Genomic DNA, 21806 nt, shown 5'->3' on the forward strand with positions numbered 1-21806 from the left:
GCCTCTATCCCTCCATCTACTAACCACCACCACACGTCCCTCACAGAGGGACCACTGTTTTAAAATGACACGATAGAATTTAATACATGCAAGAAAGAGGTAAATACGTGATGGGATGAGAGCCAGGGAAGTTCTGACCCAAGCTAAGGGCAAGTATAGAACAAGAAGAGATTGAATTCATTCAAGTAAACGTAAAAGAAAATACTGTATGAATCACTGTGGACAGAGGTTCAACATGGAATTAAATCATCTGCTGCTTTCAAATAAGTTGGATGACCATTGCACTTACAAATTTTATGTGTCAACTTGACTGGGCCATGGGGTGCCCACATATTTGGTCATACATTATTCTGGGTGTATCCGTGAGGGTGATTTTGAATGAGATTAAAATTTAGGGCCCGGCCCGGTGGCTTAGCGGTTAAGTGAGCGCGATCCACTGCTGGCAGCCCGGGTTCGGATCCTGGGTGTGCACCGACGCACTGCTTCTCCAGCCATGCTGAGGCCGCATCCCACATACAGCAACTGGAAGGATGTGCAACTATGACTTACAACTGTCTACTGGGGCTTTGGGGAAGGAAAAAAAAAAATGAGGAGGATTGGCAATAGATGTTAGCTCAGAACCGGTCTTCCTCAGCAAGGAGAGGAGGATTAGCATGGATGTTAGCTCAGGGCTGATCTCCCTCACAAACAAACAAACAAAAAAATTTAAATTGGTGGACTAAGTAAAGCAGATTGCCCTCCATAATGTGAGTGGGCCTCATCCAATCAGTTGAAGTTCTAAATAGAACAAAAGGCTGGCCCACCCGGAGTAAGAGAATTCTCTTGCCGAACGACCTTCAAACCAGGACATCAGCTCTTCTTGGTTCTACAGCACTTCCAGCCTTCAGACTAGAACTGGGATATGAGCTCTATAGATTTTGGATTTTCCAGCTTTCATAAGCTCATGAGACAATTCCTTATAATAAATCTCTTTATATATATAATACATATAAAGAACCCTGGAGAACCCTGACTAATACAACCACATGTCCCAGTGTGTCCAGGACAGACTAGGTTTATGCCTGTGGTCCAACTGTGAACATGAATAGCTCCCCTTTTCACTCACATATGCATCCAGTGTTTTGTTTTTGTTTTTGCAAAGCAGGGAGAGGTTGTGTTTGCCTGAAACGCATCACAGGCAAGACTGGTGGTGGCCCCAGCTCAGTTTAGAGGGCAGGAGTTGCACCGAGTAAGGCAACCAGCGGACCTTCTGGGGCCCTGGGGATGAAAGCCCCCACGGGTGGCAGTGTGGGCAGGTGACAGGGTTGGCTGGCTGGGAAGAGGCGGCTGTTGGCCCTACCCAGGCTGTTTTTTCCAGGGCCAGTGGAGGCTAGTGGCAGTGTGGCCTGATTTAATGCTCCCTCCCAGCCCTGCCCTGCCCCTCGGGCATCTACAGAAGACCCTGGTTCTTACCAGGTTGTTCTAGTGGACGCAGCGGTATCGAGGTGTCTTTGCTCCTCCTCAGGGCAGTATGTTACAGCTTAAGCAAACCCTGCAGCACCAGCAACCCAAGAGGAGAGACACCAGTGAGACGGGACACGCTACTTAAATAACCAAAAAAGAAAAAGATAAGAGTTCTCGTGAACAAAATTCTCAAAATTTTTTTTTTCTCAAAGTTTACAACAATGGCTTAATGGAAATGCTATACCTTAGGTAGAAGGAAACACAAATAGGTTTCACATTCACCTTTTCCTCCACACAAGTGAATCGAAAGTTCTAAAGCCTTAAAATATATCACCATTTTAAGTTCCATCCTATAGGATTATATCTTCACACTTTGGTTCTTTTTCCAATTAATGGTCCATTTGCGGAATGCATATGTAGTTATTTCAGTTCTGTACAACTCATTAGAGAGCCCTCTCAGTAACGGGCTTCACTCCCCTCGGTCTGATGTGAATGTATTCATTAAGGACATACCATAAAATAACTAATAAAGTAAATTTGGAACATTTAAAAAGAATAAAGCACAACTTACTTTCCTTAAAGAAATAATTTAATCTGTTGTGACTGTTTTAAATATTTGAAATAGGGAAGAAATTCTTTACAGGTGGTTTTTATTGTAACTTGGAACTGACTCCTCATTCAAATGTGCATATTAATGTCTAATGCATATCAGAGCAACTCCTGTGGGAAGAATAAATGTGTTAGACTGTGCAAGTATAAAGAATAAACATGAAACCTGGCAGAAGGTCAGATGGGTGGAACTTCCATTCTGTTTCTCTTGCCCTGAGTAATTGCCCAGTTTGCAAGAAACCGTTGTCCCATTTAAATAGCAGGGTTGATCATGATGTAGTCTGACTTGTAGATGAAACCCTATGTAACTGTGTTGCTCATGCAATTCTACTCAATCATTTTTTACTTTTACTTTTCTATTGTTTCAAGGAGGGGCCAGTTTGCACCTTCTTGATTAAAGAATGATTTCTTCAGCAAAACTCTCCTACCTCAGACACGTTGACAGTTATATATTGAGAATAAAAACCCTAGATTTTTCACTGGCAACCAAAAATTAGATGTTTTTTCCTTCTCTACTGACAACAGGAAGTTAACAATAATTAAAAGGAAAATATTGAATAAAACAGTAACTATCCTAGATGCATCCTATAATATGAATTGTATATGACATATTAAAAGCAAGACTAAGTTGTTAATTGACAAATTGTGAGACTGTTCATTTGACCACAAGTACTGTCACTTACAAATAAATAATTCAACTGTGAACCAAGATCTAGAGATACCCTTCACTGCTTTAGACATAACATGGTTACCAAGAAGGTGTCATTTGTAAGGCAAATTCCCTCAAATTCACACGTGTGCTGTTCCATTAAACTCCCTGTCAATCTAGTCTTATACCCACATTTAACATTCAAATTCAAACCATACAGACAACAGTAAACAAAACCAGTGTACTATCCTTAACGTGCAATGCTAACAAACTTTTGAAGAAACAACCATTTTCAACTTATCTCTTTCTGGTGTATTGCTCCTGAGCTAAGATAGGTATTTTTTAAATGAGTATTTCAGTATCAGTGATAGGTGATACCACAGCTCTCTTGTTTTCAATATTGCCCAACTCATATATAATTGAAAGAGAGACAGGACATGGAGTTGAAAAAATGATGATGTTATTCTTAGCTACACATTATGATGGTCATAGATAACTGTAATAGTAAAATACCAAAATATATTAAGAATTCTATTAGTTTTATGAAATACACATCGAAACTCAGACTTCAAAAGGTCTGAAGTAGACTATAAATAAATGACATGAAGTAGTTTTCATAGGGAACATATAAATTTGTTTAGGTGAAATTAGGTCTTTAATTGACAGGATGGCAAGTTATAAATAGTCAATTCAAGAGGGTGGAAAGTAATAGGCCATTTAAGACCATTCTCAGACTTTTGAATCTCTAAATTTCTGTTTTCTCTGTCTTACCTCTCCCATCTCCTGCTTCAGCCATTTATAGCAAGGCATCTAGCCTCAAATAGGCTGGCTGGTCATGAATAAACCATCCATCTAGCAATGCATTACACAACCCTCGTATGGAAGCATATTCGTTAAATATTTAAGATATTTATATTCTGTTCTGGCAAGAAGGCTGATTCCTGGATGCAAGATTCAGGGTCACTGGATAAAGGGGAGCCACTCCTGTTATTAGCCAACCGAGGCAAGACAGAATGCAATGGAGAGGCCTTTGTTTAAAAGTAAAAATGATGCATACTAACTTGATAGACTCCTTCCAACCTGTGCTTTAATTCAGTGCATTTGCATCTCAGCCCAAACCAAGTAAGACAACTTATCAAAGCCCTTGCCTCATCAAACGGCAAATTTTAAAAAATTTTTGTACCTCCTTGGTACTGTTTCTCTAAATTTCTAAAACCATTTGTATGTCTCCCATGGGGAAGACAGGTCACTTACTTGATCCCTACTTTCTGTGCTTCTTAGACACCCAAGCCTTCTCTATTTTCTTTGACCCTCAGAGTCCTGAAGTTCTAATAGTCCAATGGCCCTGTGCAGCTTCTGAAGCCAATTTACTAGCACATTCCACCCCCCCCCCATCATCTTAGGTGAATTTTCCTAAATTTAAAGCTCCTTCATCTCACAAAGCCGTACCATTCCCCTGTCCCACCTACTGCTTTCCCCTTGAGTCTCACCATCCACTAGAAAAAGATTGGATTTGTAAAACCCCTGACTGAAGTTGGTCTATGAAAATTTTGGCCCACTGAAAGAGCCAAATTCACTTCACCTCATCTCTCCTGTACACTTTTTATTGCTTTCCCTTAACTTTCCTTCCTTACTTGGTCCACATTTGTTTACAGCATATGAGCCAGCAGTGATATAAATGTGTTACCAACAAAGAACACATTTCTTTTCATTATTAACATTATCTGCCCCATAGGATTAGGCTCAGATAACTATAAAGTAGAATTATGATATATTCAAGTTTTCAAAAATTATCACCACACTTCTCCTCTTTTGACAAGGGATTGAGTAGAGAGTTTGGCAATTTAAGACTTATATCCAATTAGAGTAGAAACACAGGTATTGCCATACATCAGTGCTGCAAAATACCATTTTTGCAGCCCTATGAGTAATATTATTTTCTAGTAAGCAATCATTTCTTCACTTAATCCCATATTAGATCGTACCTCTGTCAATGTTTGTAATGAAGGTGAGCAGTTTGTTTTTGGCCCCAGGACATGCTGTTAGAAATAAAATGTGCAACTTCCACTGTGCCTTTGGGAAGCATTTAGACATCTGTACACTTTACATCGTCTTTCCTATGTTGCCATAGAGAGTATCATCTTGTCTTCTTCTTTGGCAGCTCTGAGATAACATACAAAGCTGGTGTTGAGTTATGGAATGCCATTTGGAGACCCCTCAAAGCGTTCTCAAATATAATTCACTTCCTTTGGAAATATGTATTATCCGTTCTTCCAAAATACAATTTAATTATGCACTTTCATAAAATGTCATCATCCTAGTACACTTGACATTTTTAACACATATTCTATTCCTGTCATCTCTATCAATGACAAATGACAGAATAAAGGCCTCGTTAAAAAATTATATCATCCAAGGCATTTTATATAATTAGGGGCAATTAGAATTTATAAAACATTTAAATGAATTTAGCTTTTCTTTTAAAGCCGATGAAGCTCATAAGAAAGTCAAAGCAAGCACTGGACACTCAATCTATCAATCAAAAGGCGCGATTTGAAGCAGGTGCCAGATGGCATCCTGGCAGCATCACTACCTCACCTTTGACCTTAGACGAGCACCTCATCCTTCCCAAGATTGTTTCTTCATTTGCAAGACTAGAGAACTAAATTACAAGCTTTCTAAGATTCGTTCAGGCAACGAATTCATAACCTCTTAATATTTACTGGGTATCTATATGTCCAGAACTTACTAGATGCTATAAGAGATCTAGACATAGCTCTTATCTTGAGTTGCTAATAGTCTATTTTTGTAAGAAATAGGGAAAACATTAAAGCACAATAAAAGACAATTAATAAACAATTACCGGAGTATTTACTAGAGATTGTGTGGTAGCTAACCTGTGTTATAGAAACTAAGAAAAGGGAGAGATAAGTAATGGAAATCTCTGCATTTAAGTTTAATAAGAGCATCCAGATTCTCTTCAGGTGAACTATAGCCCGCTTTTCTTAGAAAATCTACACCAGATGAAATTATATCCAATTCAACTTGTATCTATTGAATACTTTCTACATAACTAGTTAACTTATTTCAACACAAAATTTTCCTTTCCTATTTTGTTTCATCACTGTTAGTTCTTCTACTAAACTTTGAATCCTCAAAAGCTCTTTGGAATTGTTTTTAGTCCTTTCTCCCTTAATCTAGGAAGTCACTCAGTGTCACCCAGCAACAAAGTAGTGTAGACAGAGTTAGGATTCAGGTTTTCTACTATTTAATTCTCCCCTATGCCCAGTGCCTCTATTACCACACTCTTCTGGGCGAGCTCCCTCTTAACAGTGCTTCCTGCACACTGCCACAACAAGCATCCTCAAATCACCCCTTTCCTGCAAATCCCATCAGACTATACCAGGCAACTCAGGCAGTGAGAAACCTTAGAAATCATCTAGTCTTCTTTCTCTCCACCACCCACAGGCACATCCTGTAGCAACTACAGAATGGCAGCGTCCAGTGCTATTAAGTGATTACTTAGTGCACTGACACTGTCAGGATTTCATCCCAAATTGGGACTTTTCCCACAATCAACCAACATAAATTTTCTCATTTATGAAAATCAAAACCTAATTCCTACCTTAAGAGTTACCATGAGAAATAAATGAGATAGTTTGTGCCTAGTATACAGTAAGTGCTTCATGCTGTATTAACCATGAATTTTTATTCTCTATATGCTGATGCTTTGACATCTGGGGCCCTAATGACCTGGGAGGGACTGCCCTTCTCAGGGTTAGCTAATTCCTAGTGATATCGAACAACTTGCCCATGAGCACAACTTTCACATGCAAATCAGTCAATGCAGAGCCCACACACCCAACCCTCTCTTCATCAGCCTCTCACATTGCAGGCCACTATCCATCTGCCCTAATCACCCTAGGGCCAGGTACCAAACTATTGGGGAAGCTCCTATACCCCATAGCCCACTGAAATCATTCAAACTAGCCAAAGCTAGTCTGCTTACCCTGCCTTGCCTATTCCTTCTCATGGAAACCACAACAAAGGATCTTGCCCATATTTTCCCCTCAGCGTGAGCAACTGACCCTTCTGACTGACACTGGTGCTTCCCTGTGAGGCCCTGTGTTGCGTGCCATGCCTCCTGATTCTAGGGGTCTGGGAATACAATAAACTTCTTCCTTTATGACAATCACTCCCATGTCTCAGCTTCCCATAAAACAAATACATATTAATTTTCCCCTTTCTGACCCTCCCCAAATAATGGATATCCCATCCTTAAACTTCAGCATCCCCAACTGTGACTCCTAGAATTCTCTCCTGCCTAGTAAACTCATAACCAAGACATATTATGTTCTATTTACCTATGGCCTGGCTATCTCCCCTGTCCCTCTTTCAATAGACACATCCAGTCGTGGGTAGAGTTCTACATTTTTCAAATGGTTTTCCCATGTCTCAGGTCGTTTTCCTCCTAGATCTGATGTTCTAACCTACCTTCTAGATTTTTTCCTATGTAGTTTTTCTTTTCTTAGAATAAACAAAACTTGGTTTTAGTCTCAAGTCTAGAAACTTTGTCTGTGTAGGTACTCCAGAACCCTCGTCTTACCTCTCAACACACTCAAAAATGAAAAGGCAGGATTGTGTCAAGAGTGAGAACAATGGATTAAGAAAGACTTGATTTTAAAAACTGAATCCACTGTCTGCAGTTCTTGGACAAACTGCCTCTCCGAGGCTCAATTTTTCACATGTAAAGTGCAGACAATCATACCACCTATATCATAGAGTGCTTATAAACATTAAATGAGATTAACGTATGTAAAGTATCTGATATACAGTATGCTCTAAAAATGGTAGCTCGTATTGCTGGGATTTTAATTGTGGTTGGTATGATGGTAATGTCAGTAGTAGTGATTATTACAAAAATAAGGTCATCACTGAAAATAAACTTTGTAAGCGCCTTTAAAATGTTTATATCTGTCACCTTGGAAAAGTATGGTTCAATATTTGGTTTTAAAATAATGGGCTTTTTTGCATACCTCCATGTAAATTTTTTTTTTAATTTTTTGTTTATTGCAGTAACATTGGTTTATAACATTGTAAAAATTTCAGGTGTACATCATTGTACTTCTATTTCTGCATAGATTACATCATGTTCACCACCAAAATACTAATTACAACCCATCACCACACACATGTACCGAATTATCCCTTTCACCCTCCTCCCTCCCCACTTCCCCTCTGGTAACCACCAATCCAATCTCTGTCCCTATGTGTTTGTTTACTGTTGTTATTATCTACTACTTAATGAAGGAAATCATATGGTATTTGACCTTCTCCCTCTGACTTATTTCACTTTGCATTATACCCTCAATGTTCATCCATGTTGTCACAAATGCCTGGATTTCATCGTTTCTTATGGCTGAGTAGTATTCCATTGTGTATATATACCACATCTTCTGTAAATTTAAAAACAAGTCCAACCATTTAAACATCTATCGTGTGGAGGCAATTCTTTTTGGATCAAACTTATTTTTTAAAGGAAGAGCATCAATTCGTTGGATGTATGCGTTCAGTGTTCATTTGCTTAAAACATGTCTACCTCCAAATATACAACAGAAAAATAAAGATTAAGTTTACATTTGTGTAACTCTGCATAGGTTGACTTTTCTCATGCGTTGTCATTGGATCCTTACAAAAATCTAGTGATATGAGCATAAAAAGAGTGTCATGAGCATAAAAGCATCATTATCACCATTTCACACATGAAGAAGCTGAAGGAGGGAAAAGTAATTAAAATTAGTAGAATGTCTAACTTCATATATAAATGATTTTCATAATAACCGTGACTACTCCACTAAAATGGCTCTTGTCAAGGCCACTTAATACCTCCAAATTAACCAATCCATCAGTTACTTCTACGTCTTTATTTTATTAAAGCATTTGACAAAGTTGACCCCTTCTCTTTTCTTGAAATATTTTCTTCACTTAGCTTATTTGACACTGAATTACATGATTTCTGTTCCCACTTTCTCTTGCTCCTTCTTGGTCTCTTTTTGCTGGATGCATCCCTTAGTCCTGACTTTAAATTATGGAGTAGCTCCGATTTTTCTCTTCTTTTTCTATAATTTCCATTTAGATGACCTCCTGCAGTCCTACTGCCTTAAATATCATCTAAATGTTGGTGACACCCAGACTCATGCTGTAGCCCCAGACCCGAACCCCATGAACTGCAGGCCTGAATATTTACTAACTTACAGTACATCTCCATGGAGGTCTTACAGACACCTCAAAACCTAACTTAGCCAAAACAAGTATATTTATTTCTGACCCCAACTCTAATACCATCTCCTCTCCCAATCTTCTCATGTCTAAAATGATTCCTATCATCCACCCAAAGTCAGAAACAGAGTCCTCATTTTTCCTAACTTCACAGAGCCAATCCTTCAGAAAATCTTGCCTGCTCCAACTGCACAGTATATCCCCAATCTACAACTTCTTCTTTCCACAGCTATCTCTCAGGTTCAAGTTTAATTATTTCTTACTTGGACTACTGAAATACCTTTTCACTAAGGTCTCAGCTTTTATTTTTGCTCTCCTACATTCCATTCCCTATGAAAGAGCTACAGTAACCTTTATAAAACATACATAGATTGTATCACTTATCTGTTTAAACCCTCTAAAGACTTCCCATTATTGGCAGAATAAAGCTGAGCTCATTATTGTGGCTCCAAAGCTCCTACATAATCAGTTCCTTGCCTACCTTTCTGATCACTTCTGGTACAATACTCCTCATTTATCACATTCCAACCATACGAGACACCTTTCTCCGTTCCTTGATCTTGTCAAAATTCTTCCCACCTCAGGGCTTTTTTACAAAAATTCCTCTGCCTGAAATGCTTTCCCCCTATATTTTCAAATGGTTGGGGGCCTCTCATCATTCAGGTCTTTGTTCAAATATATACCCAGGACCTAGTAAGAGCTCAATCAATGTGGGCTGAATCAGTGGCATGAATGAATGAAGTGGCACCCCCTCAGAGAGACTCTGCCTGAGTATCTGAAGTACACCCATCTAGGTATCTGTCTCAGTCATTCTTTAACATTACTATGTTTTATTTTTCTCACAGAACTTATCACTCTCTAGAATTATTTATTTTCAGATTACCTGTTGATTAGCTGCATATGCCACAAAAATGAAATGTCATGAGTGCAGGGATCTTCCCTGTCCTATGCTCGACTGCATCTCCAGTGCCTGGAACAGTGCCCAGTTAAAGGAATATCACAATGATAGCCACTTTGTTGAATGAATAACGAGTGAATAAATAAATGAACCCATTTTGCAGGTGAAGAAAATGTGACTCAGAGAGGTTAAATAAATTTCCTAAGATCATATAGGGCATATAGATTTGTGGCTAAACAAGGATTCCACGCCGAAACTGTTGGACATCAAATTCCTTTCCATTTCCAATATGGCATGGTAGGTGGAACTTGAGATCTGGACAAGATGTGTAGACTCATTTCTCCCTGTTTCTCCTACTAACTATAACTATAAATTCCAGAAATAACACAAGAGGCAATCAAAAGAAAACTCTGAAAGGCGACAAAAGGAAGAAGAACTGGTTTCGGATCCCAGGACTAGAAAAAATAATACAAGGGCAATTTACATGCACACTCTTCTCAACCTAGCAACAGCAGACAGGCTCATTCTTTCCCTCGGTCGTTTGGAAGTCTCTCCGACAGCACCAGGTGAGCTCAGCAACACCCATAAGGGGACGGATAGGGAACCACACTAACAATAAGCTGCCAGAGGAAGTGCTCTCCTCTGCACAGGGCCCGACATGCCCCTCCTTCACCAAGAGATAGGGGTAGCTGGAAAGAGGGATCCCGCCACAACCCCACTTGGACCTGGAAGACTCATAGTCCCTGTGGGCTGAGGCTCCTCCCCTCCACCCAGAGACGCCAGCTCCCCAGCCCCAGAAAACCCCTTGAGTCCTCTTGGGCAGCACCAGCAGGGCCCAATAGCAACCACATCAGTAACCGATTAACCAAGTAGACTAGAATAACACTGCAAATGCTCTGAAAGTTAAACTGAACCATAGACCAAAACTGTAGCTAAGGCCTGTGTACTAATCAACAGGGTAACTGCCTGATAAATATGAGATTTAAATAGGATCCAGAGTGTCCTATCAAAATAGATGAGATGTTCAGGATACAATCAAACATCACTCATCATGTCAAGAATCTAGAAATCACAACTTGAAAGAGGAAAGACAATCAAGTGACGCTAACAGCAAGATGAAGCAGATATTGGAATTATCTGACAAGGATTTGAAAGCAGCCATCATAAAAATGCTTTAACGATCAATTACAAATTCTCTTAAAAAACAGATGGAAAAAATAGAAAATCCCAGCAAAGAAAGGTAAATAATAAATATTAACTAAATGAAAATCACAGAACTAAAAATACGATAATAGGAATAATAAACTTGCTGGATGGTCTCAGTAATAGTGGAGACGACAGAGGGTTGAATCAGTGAACTTGAGGAAAGATCAATAGAATTTAGTCAGTATGAAAAAGAGAGAAAAAAAAACAGGAAAAAAAAATGAACAGAGACTAGAAGACTTGTGGGAATATAACAAAATTTTCAACATTCATATCATTGGAGCCTCGGAAATCAAGGAGAAAGACAGTAGGGTTGAAAGGGTATTCAAATAAATAGTAGCTGAAAGCTTCCCAAATTTGGCAAAAGACACAAACCTACAGATTCAAGAAGCTACATAAACCTTAAACAGGATAAACCCAAAGGCATTCTTGGCAAAATCCATCATAATTAAACTTCTGAAGTCTAAGACAAAAAGAAAATTTTGAAAGCACTCAGAGAGAAATGATGAGTTACTTATAGGAGAACGCTCATTCTAATGACAGCAGATTCCTCCTATGAAACCATAGAGGCCAGAAGGAAGTAGCTAAATTTCAATATTATGTTTTTTTCCTAAACAAATAGGAAGAATCATTAACTATCACAAACATGTAGATAAATCTCTAGTGCTACTTACCTGGAAGCAATCTAGATCAAGTTGCAGTGTGAGAAGCAGCTCTGTGCAAATCAATGCCTGGAGTTCCACTGGAGGCATCTCTTTGAGGGTCTCCTGGGTCTTCTCTACATGAATTTCTTATTTAATGCATAGCCTACGTGTTATGTCCTTAGCAGGATTTCTAAATTTGAGAAAATCTATCCAACCACTTTCGCTATATGCAGTAACCATCAGAGAGAAACTTAATTTTATTTACATAGATTAGCCAGGAGAGCAAACTCTAGCTTGGTACTTCATGCATTTTATAGATGCACACTCAATTTTCAACATTGTACTAAAAGCTTAAGTTTAGTCTGACCGTGCCTTGCCTCTAAAAATGGACAGGCACTCTAGAAATGGACACGGTATTTATTTTTGTGGATATATATCAAATACAGTTTTCAAATTTCCTTATAAGATTAGAAACCCCATTGAAAGATTGCAAAGGCTCAGTATTTAAATGGTAGGGAACTACTAGGAAAGATAGAGGGGAAAATAAGATTGCTGATTATAGCTTCTTTAAAAGTTACTTCATTGTTTGACCTTAGCATACCATTTTATTTAAAATATGCTTGTTTTATATATACAAAACTTCTTTTGAAATGATTATTAGACAGTTAATAAGTCTTTTGAAGACTAAAGGCAGTCTGTTAAGTATTTAAGGTATTTCAGCTTTGCCTCTGATAGTATATATCCTCAATGAAATGTAACTTGAAAATGGATTTTCTTATCATCCATGAAAAAGTATAAACTTAATCTAGTTTCAATTTCTTTATCTCAATACCCTTTTAATTGACACTTTGCCTCACCTAATGAAAAAGCACTCTCTCCACAATCACAACTATTAGAATCTTATTTTGCCCTTGACAAGACTAACAGACAGCAAGTTGAAGCTTAAACACTGATAGCTGAAAATCTTCTCATCCAAAAGCCTGTAAAAATCTTCAGTATCTTGACTGAATATATATCTATTATTCTTTATACCTAACTTCAAGAGGATTTAGAATGACAGATAACAAGATTCAAGAAAGTCTTAATGTACTTTAATTCCAGCTTTAGAAGTATTAGGTACTGCGATTTTTTTTCCTTTAAAACATATTTAAATATACAAGAGGAGCTAAAGGTAAGTTATACAGACTTCTTAAAATATACCATTTACTGTCTGTCTTTTTAAAAATAATTCAATTTGTTCACCATCCACGAAAAAAAGTATATCCGCTGGGATATAGCTGAGTGTAACTCTACATTAGCAGCCAAAAGTAATGTAAATCCACAAACAGAGTCCATAAGTTTCTGAAATTCTCAATCTTCCTTTGTTAAATAGCATAAATTATGATACTGGTAGTGAAATCAGAGTTCTACGTGTGATTAGAGAACTTATTAAATAATACGTAACTCATCTATATGATGCAATACCATGCATATATTAAAAATCAGGTCCTCACAGTATACACAAAAGTGGGAAAATGCTTACTCTTTATTGTTAAGGAAAAACAGAATATGAATTGTATTTCTGGAGCATCCAGATTTTTTATATATTTCTTACTCTTGTTTATTGTTTTGTATTCACATAAATTTCAAATATATGCATGTAAACTCTGATAGTAAGTCACAGCTGAGTTTGTATCAGTTTACCCAACTCACCAGCTGCTTTATTTTCATTGAATCTATCTGACACTACTCTCACCTCTAGGAGCGATGATTTGCTTTTAGTCAATTAAGAAGACACACAGAGTTTATTCGTGATGTCACCAAGATGGACAAGTAGGAGATCCCACAAACAGCAACAATTAGACAGCTATCCACAAACAAAAAGAGCTTTGAGAGAGCTCTGTGGTCCACTTAAGAAATTTCAGCAGCACAGTGGAACAAAGGGCTTGAGAATAACTGCCCAGAAAGGGAAGGAAGACAGCTTCGTTTTGCCTGTATCATCCCATCTCCCAAGCTGCATGGCTCAGCAGCAAGACGGAACTTCCCAGCTAGAAAGAGTTCCCTTTGCAGGGGAAGGAAGAGCAGGGTGAGCGACCAGCTTCCTCAGCCTTTCAGGGCACTGCATGAAGGTCCCGCCTTGTTTCCACCCCACCCGGAGACCTGCAAAGCTGAGACATACAGAGATGGCTCAGAACAAGGAAGAAAAGCAGGGGCTACCAGTAGCAGCCACACAGCGGAGCAATCCGGGTTCCCGGTAACCTACTCTGCACACAAACCCAGCTGCTTTTGCCACGGAAGAAAACAAACCCAGCACAGCTGTCATCACCGGCCTCCTCTGCCACGAGCCTGCAATGAACCAGCAGCCAGGGTTGTGCACACTGACAGCCAGGGGCACTGGCTGGTTGGTGGGAATGTAAATTTGTACAGCCACTATGGAAAACAGCATGGAAGTTCCTTAAAAAATTCAAAATAGAACTACCTATGATCCAGCAATCCTACTTATAGGTATATATCCAAAGATGATGAAATCACTATCTCAAAGAGATATCTGGACTCCCACATTCATCGCAGCATTATTCACAATAGCCAAGACATGGAAACAACCTAAGTGTCTTTGAATGGATGAATGGATTTCAAAATGTGATATATATATATATATATATATATATATATATAAACACAATGGAATATTGTTCAGCCATAAAAAAGAAGGAAATCCTGCCATTTGAGACAACATAAATGGACTTCGAGGGAATTATGCTAAATGAAATAAATCAGACAGAGAAAGAGAAATACTGTACGATCTCACTTGTATGCGGAATCTAAAAACATCGAACTCATAGAAACAGTAGAATAGTGGTTGTGAGGGGCTGAGGAGTGTGGGAAATGGGGAGAAGTTGGTCAAAGGATACAAACTTTCAGTTATAAGATGAATAAGTTCCAGGGATCTAATGTACAGCATGATGACTATAATTAACAGTACCTGTATTGTATACTTGAAAGTTGCTTTGAGAGTAGAGCTTTAATGTTCTCACCATAATGACAACAATTATGGTAATTATGTGATGGGAAGGATGTATTAACTAACCTTATTGTGGTAAATATTTCACAATACATACATGTATCTAATCATTGCATTATACACCTTAAACTTACACAATGTTACATGTCAACTACGTCTCAATAAAGCTGGAAAAAAATAAAAGAAGACATACAACTTTGCAAGGTCAGAAGAACAAATAGTTTTCCAATATGGTCATGTTGTGAGTCGATAAATATAGAAACACTTGTTCTTAAGAAGTAAATTCAAATGGTAGCTACAGTTTCAGATATACTTATCTTCAAACAGATGCAACAAAAATCTTCAGAATCCTCCACCATTTCAGATAAAAACTACTAAAATGAGCATGAGTGACAACCTTGACTAGCGGCATCTAAATCATAAGAATCATGTTCTGTAGTAAGAGAATAGAATACAGCTGGGGAAAGTTTGAATTTATGTAAAGAATGGTGCCCTTTTTATGTACAGGTCCTCTGTTACGCACATTCATGATCTTGAAGCTGGGTACCTGAGTGTTACTGTAAATATTCCATACGAGCATGGTTACCCTCCAACTTTGCTCCCAACACAGACACAGATGAAAAGAATAAACTAACTTAGTTCCCATTAGATGTATATGTTGTGTCCAAATGCTTGCTTCACAGAACATGCATAATTATAGCTTATTAACTTGTTGTTTACTTGTCTAACCAAAGGGGTCACTCAAGGTTCACAAGGATTTATGAGCTTGTTTTGCAGGAGAAAAAGAATGCCTTTAAGGAAGTTACAACTACCAGATAACCAGCCCCCCTCCCCCCCTGCACCCCCCACCCCCACCACTGCCACTGCCGCCAAGAAGTCTGGTTGCCCAAGGTCTTATCTAAAGTGAAAGAAACACAGATTTCCCCTTTGTTTCCCCAAAACTCCACCTCCCAAACCCCTTAGCCCTATGAAGACCCCCTGCTTTCTTCCTTTGTTAAGGCAGCTCTGAGAAAGCCTATTCTCCCGCCTTCTCATTTTGGCCAATTCAAATAAACCTTCTCTACCTCCAAGCACCAAGTGTCTCAGTGACTCGCTTACTGTGCACATTGATCTGAGCTTAAGAGGTTCAGTATAAATCTCATCTAAAGTTTTGATCACAAATGAGAAATTTGTGTTCACAAAATCTAAGTAAATTTCTCACTGCCCAAAGCTGGCAAAAGGCAGAGCTTAGATGTCTCAATATCAATTCTTTTTACTACATAAGACATATTGTGGGATCCAAAATGCCTGAGAGAGTTATAAAGGAAGAATGGGTAGGTGATAGGCTACTCCAGTCATCTACGTATTAGATGAGTAAATAGCACCACCATTCCCCCAGTTGCTCAAGACATAAGTTTTTTATGCTTCTCTTTCCCTCAATACCTTTATCAATCTATGAGCAAGTCTTGTCTACTCTACCTTGAAATCGTATTTCAAATCCTTGCACTTTGCTCTGTCCTTACTACCATCACTCTAGTCCAAGGCATAACCATATCTTTGCTTGGCCAATGCAAGAGACCTGTGACTGGGCTTCCTGAGTTTACTTATGGCCCCTTCTAGTACATTCTTCACATGACAGTCAAAAAATATAAATTAAATAAAATATTGCCACTTCCTACTTACAACTTCTTATTTTGGCTCATACGTAATTCTTATTACTACAAGATTTATCCCCACTTGTGTCACTTCTCAATTTTCTCACCTATTATCTACTTCTCTCCTGACACGCTGACCTTTTTTTGGCTCCTCACATGCAACAAGCTCATCTGTAGATTTAGGGTGTTTGCAATAAACTGCCCCCTCCTCTCAGCATGTTCTTCTACCTGATCTTTGTATAGTTGCCTTCTGATCAATCAATTCCATGCTTCAATGTTACTTTTTCAAAGAGGCCTTTCCTAGCCTCCCAATTCAAAGTGACCACACAAACACTTTCTATCACATCATCCCATTAAATTTTTCTTTGTAACACTTACCACCATCTATTTTAATATTAGTATGTACTTATTACTGACTGAGTCTTGATTGTCTCTCTGTTTCCCCATCAGCATGAGTCTAATCCAGATGAGCAAGGACCTGGCCTCTTTTGTTCACCCCTGTGTCATCAGAACAGCCTGATGTAGAATGAGTGCCCCATAAATAATTGTTGACTGAATCAATGACCTCAATTACCTTTCAGCAACAGAGCCTTCTTTTCTTTTCATCCTATAGTCCCCTTAAAACATGTAAAACTCAGAGGTAGTTCTGATATCTAATGTTTTATCTATCACAATACTTCCTATCATCAGAGTTAGCCAAACTACAATAGTTTTATTCTTGTTATCATTTTAGTATTTTCTTTTCTATGTCTGTTCAGGAAATCCATTTAATCCTCATTAAGGAAAAGTCATCCACAGTCAATGAATAATAATAACTGAGATCAAAGTAGATATATTCAATAACTTAAGCTCATAAATTAATAGATAGTAACTCAATATAGCAATGGCATTTTGAATGTGGGAAGCCGAAATATGGTAAAACAGCTTTAGACACAACACACGCCATCAGCACAATAACACTGCATTCACGGCTCAAAATAAATTAGCAAACAGAATGAATAGCAAGCCAAATGCAAAATAATGAGGAGGAGGGGAGAGGAAAAGGAAGAGAGGAAGAAGGGGAAAGATATTACAAAAAAAATTCAACTATAAATGAAAAAGAAAAAATCGTCATGGGCAGTTGGAATGTGTCCAAGTATCATAATCCCTGTTCCAATGGTTTCCAAATCAGAAACACCAGGGAAGCATTTTAGAAATACAGTCTCAAGTCCGAGTCACCGATATTCATATTTCAAAGGCTTGGAGTGGAGACCTAGAATCTATATTTTTAACAACTATCCCATGCTATTCTGAGTTTGAAAACCACTGATTTAGTCCTACAACCTGCATTTTGCAGATGAAGAAGCAAAGATCCACAAAAATTCTTGATACCTATCCCACTAACCAGCGAAGATTAAGTTCCCATACATTTTTTTGGATACTAAAAGATCACTCTATAAGAGTTTTAAATACTCCAGAAAAATAGATGAAGGAACTGGGCCGGTGGTGTGATTAATAAGCACACCTGAATGTATCCTATGGACATACTCCCCAAGGAGTGCTTCACTGTTTAAAAGCACCTCACATGAAGCAAGTGCCATTCTATAACTTAAATTTTCGTTTTGATTACTTGGGCTCAAAGTAGAAAATCAAGTAGAGAGAAATCATAGAGGCTAGTTGTAGAGCTATTGTAGAAATTAAGAAAGAAGTGGCCGTATCTTGGATTCATGGGAGCGCTGTGTGAGGTCACAGAGGTGAGTCCAGCATAACTCCAGTGGGATCCAGTCACATAGACTGCAGCATGAATGGTGCACCTGAAATGGTAAGGTGAAACAAACCTGTGGGCTAAGGTGATGGAGGGAGGAAGGGAGAAAGAGAAAGAGGTAAAGAGTTGAAATTAAGATATATTTAGACATAAAATGCATCTAACAGAAATATAAGTAAATCATGAGTTTATGTGAATTTTTAGTTACATAGTTGACATTTCTAATATTACATATTCTTAGGATTATATTCTCTAAATTTCTGTTATCCTTTACACACATCATATCTTGCATACTTGATTTGCAGACCATGAAATAAAGAAAGAAGAGAACGTCTACTTATTAAAAGGATTTATGCTCCTTTTTGAATAAATGTCCTACACATTTTCCAGTGATTCCTATAAAAATAAAGATACTCTACCATCTTAATTTCTAAAATAGCTCAAAAAGAAAGAAGTTCTTAGTCATGAACAAATACACTGATGAGTAAACAGTATAAAATGATCAAATATTTCAGAAAAATATCTTTCTTAAAGACTTTTTTTATCAGAAAAGTACTATTTGCCATTTATCTCTTTGCTTAATTCCAAATCACCATTAAGTGTTTTTTTTTCTACTTAACTTGATTTGACAAAGAAAAGAAACTAATAATATGAATAACAGTCTCCTTAAAAAAATAAAATCTTAAGAATCTGGTATCAGTGTTCAGAAAGTCAGAAAAGCAAGAAAAAAAGTTGTTACATTGAAACCAACACCTAAGTTAATTTTGTTTATGGTCTCTCTGCTAATTAGACTAGCTAAAAGAGAAGCTCCAAATTTAGTATACACAATGCAGCATTTGCAGTGTCTAATTTAGTATCTGTAGGAAAAACAACAATCAAGTTTGCATGCATTGATTTTTTTTCCACTAAAATCTCATGTAGTTTATTGTTCATGACTTAATTTTCCATAGTTCTATAACTTTAATAAAACCTAACTCAATTAAGGAAGTTTAAATTTATTCCAAATCAGCTTGCAACACTTGCAAAAAAAAACTTTAGCAGAAAAAAGCTAACAAGGGCAAAAGTTACCTTGTAAGAAGACCTTTTGGTTGTTAATTTAAACTTTTTAATAGGCAAATTAAAGGTCATTTGTAAAATAAAGGACCAAGTAAAATTTTTGATGCTTGTGAGAATGAGCAAGTGTTATAAACAACTAGTTAATGAAACATTCTTATGGAAAGAATGGATTAAGTTCACACTTTATGCTAACAACTACAGGTTCAAAGAGGGGCCCTACTAGTTATACATTTGACAGTATTATTATCCACCCAGTCGGCCAACCACAAACCCAGGTCAGAGTTCACTCAAAAGAACACTAACTGGACTCTGGACCAAGATTGCAACATAAGAACATCCTGAATGTCCCTCTTCCCATGCACGCAGGAAATGTACAATTCCCTCTGAGAGAAACCGGAAATTAGCTGAGGGACTCCTACTCACCGGGCAAAAAAGAAAATATGTATATCAAAATGGTTAGGAAAGGCTGAGATCATCTCTAGCCATCACCCCACCCCTGGGGACAACCCCATACAATCTGGATGGAACCCTCAACTCCCAGCTTCTCCCAGAGGAGAGAGTTTGGACCACACATCTAGTGCCTCGGTGTCAACTGCCCCACCTGAGGGATGGACCCCTAAGCACCTAGCTCGGAAAGCCAGTGAGGCTTGTGCTCACAAGTCCCACAGGACTACAGCAAACAAAGATGCAGTCCTTAATGGGCCTGCAAGCAGGGCTGCAGCTATCCCTACAGGGCTCAGCGCAGAGGGAGCAGGCAAAAGTCCACATCTTCCCGTTTCTCCCTGGAAGAGGTTTGACTGCATACTTTACAAGCTGCTGCCTGAAGGTCTGACTTCTAATTAGCATGCATCAGGGCTGACTACAATCTCCCCTGAGCCTGGAGGAGCCAGTGGGGACTTCCCCTGCCTTCTTCCCTCAGCTGATGCCAACAATAAAACCAAGTCACCAGCATCCCCCTGGAAGTAGCTTGTTCAAACATCTAGGGCCCTAACTATTAAAGCTGCTGCCTGAGGAACAAGCCCCCAGATCACTTAGCTCTAATAGCTAAGAGGGCTCAGCATTCAGGAGTCTCACGAGACAATAGCAAACGAAGAAATACTTGCTAATGAGCAAGCAAGCAAGCTCTTGGCCACAGTGGCTATTCCTCCAGGGCTCAGCACAGAGGGAGCAGGCAAAAACTCTTCTCTGACTTTCCCCCCTGTAAGGGACTTAACTACATTCCTGTAGACGGCCGTCTTCTTCCGGTGTCTTCACAGTCTTCCCTCTGTGTCTGTCTGTGTCCTAATCTCTTCTTATAAAGACATGGGTCATGGTCATAATGGATTAGGGCCCATCCTACCAACCTCATTTAATTTTAGTTACCTCTTTAAACACCCTATCTCCAAATACAGTCACATTCTGAGACACTAGGGTTTAGGACTTCAACATGTGAATTTGAGAAGGGACGCATTTCAGCCTATAACACCATCTGAAGCTCTCTTCCATGCTCCTACTCCCACCGTCCTAGTTGAGACCTGTCTCCTGAGGTCTATCCTGGAATCTCAACCCCAGTCTGCCTGCACTCTATCTCCTACACTGCCCTCATTCTTGCTTTAGCTCTACCAAGATTTTAAAATAGGATAAAATTAGACCCCTTCGAATATGTTGCCCAAGGGTCAGCTCTTGTCTGGAAAACAAATATGTTGATAAAGTATGCTCTAAAAGCTTTTAAAAGTCTGCAAGCCAAAACAAAACAAAATCATTAGTCCTAGGGGTTAGTGCAGGAAAATATAATAAATGTACTTTTATTAAACGCTAGTTGAGACATTAGAAAAATTTCATATATACCAAACACCACACCTATGCTTATGTTGATGCTTTGTACTCAGTAGACATTTCATTTCTTACCTATGAAATTTGTAAAAATGTAAACAAATTATATTACCCGCTACAGATAAGGATGAGCTCGTCTATTTTGCTTACTGCTATATCCCAGGGCCCAGAATCTACATAAAATTATCAAACACTACATTCCTGATAGGAGTGATAATGATATAGCACTTTGGAAAGTAATTTCTTCACATAAATTCAAAGCTTTAAAAATATTTATTGAGCCAGTAATTCCAATAAGATTCTAACTTAAGGACATTATTCTAAATATGGAAATCTTCTGCAGGAAGATATTTCTTTCTGCACAAAAGTGTAACCCTGAGAAGATCATTTACATGTGTTTATAAGCGGGTCAAATCTTGAATAAAATAACAATAAAAATAATGGCTTAATAATGGGCCACTTACTATGTGTCACACATTAAGCTGAGTGTTTTACAAATATTACCCAATTTAATCACCACAACACCATAAATTAAATATTATTATTCCTATTTTTATAGATGGAGAAACTGAGACTTAAGATTAAGTAGCTTGTCCAAATTTAAGCCACTATTCAGTGATAGAGCCAATGTACAAACTGCAAAATGTAATTGATATTAGGATTCATTGCCCCCATTTCTGATATTTTTCAAGTCTGTATTCCCTTCAAGTCTACATTATTCTCATTCTTTCCCTCTCTCTCACTCAGAACTTAAGAATTTAAGTGTAGTATCCTTTCCAAGAGTCTTTCAATTTAAAAGAAGACAGCTGAAAGAAACAACGATTAACCAATATC

At 38.2% G+C, this 21806-nt stretch overlaps 2 long non-coding RNA genes across 25 annotated transcripts in view; both read right to left on the reverse strand.

Moving 5' to 3' along the window:
• Positions 1-1536, reverse strand: part of LOC131403854 (uncharacterized) — a 132414-nt gene extending 130878 nt beyond the window's left edge. For all 24 annotated transcript variants that reach the window (XR_009219591.1, XR_009219585.1, XR_009219589.1 and 21 more), the window contains exon 1: positions 1453-1536. This is a non-coding gene — a long non-coding RNA (uncharacterized LOC131403854). The remainder of the gene's footprint in view (positions 1-1452) is intronic.
• The window catches only part of LOC131403858 (uncharacterized), a 45633-nt gene continuing 25356 nt past the window's right edge, over positions 1530-21806 (reverse strand). Inside the window, exon 3 of the long non-coding RNA XR_009219607.1 lies at positions 1530-1583. This is a non-coding gene — a long non-coding RNA (uncharacterized LOC131403858). The remainder of the gene's footprint in view (positions 1584-21806) is intronic.

This window comes from Diceros bicornis, unplaced genomic scaffold (assembly GCF_020826845.1).
Source record: "Diceros bicornis minor isolate mBicDic1 unplaced genomic scaffold, mDicBic1.mat.cur scaffold_93_ctg1, whole genome shotgun sequence".
NCBI lineage: Eukaryota > Metazoa > Chordata > Mammalia > Perissodactyla > Rhinocerotidae > Diceros > Diceros bicornis.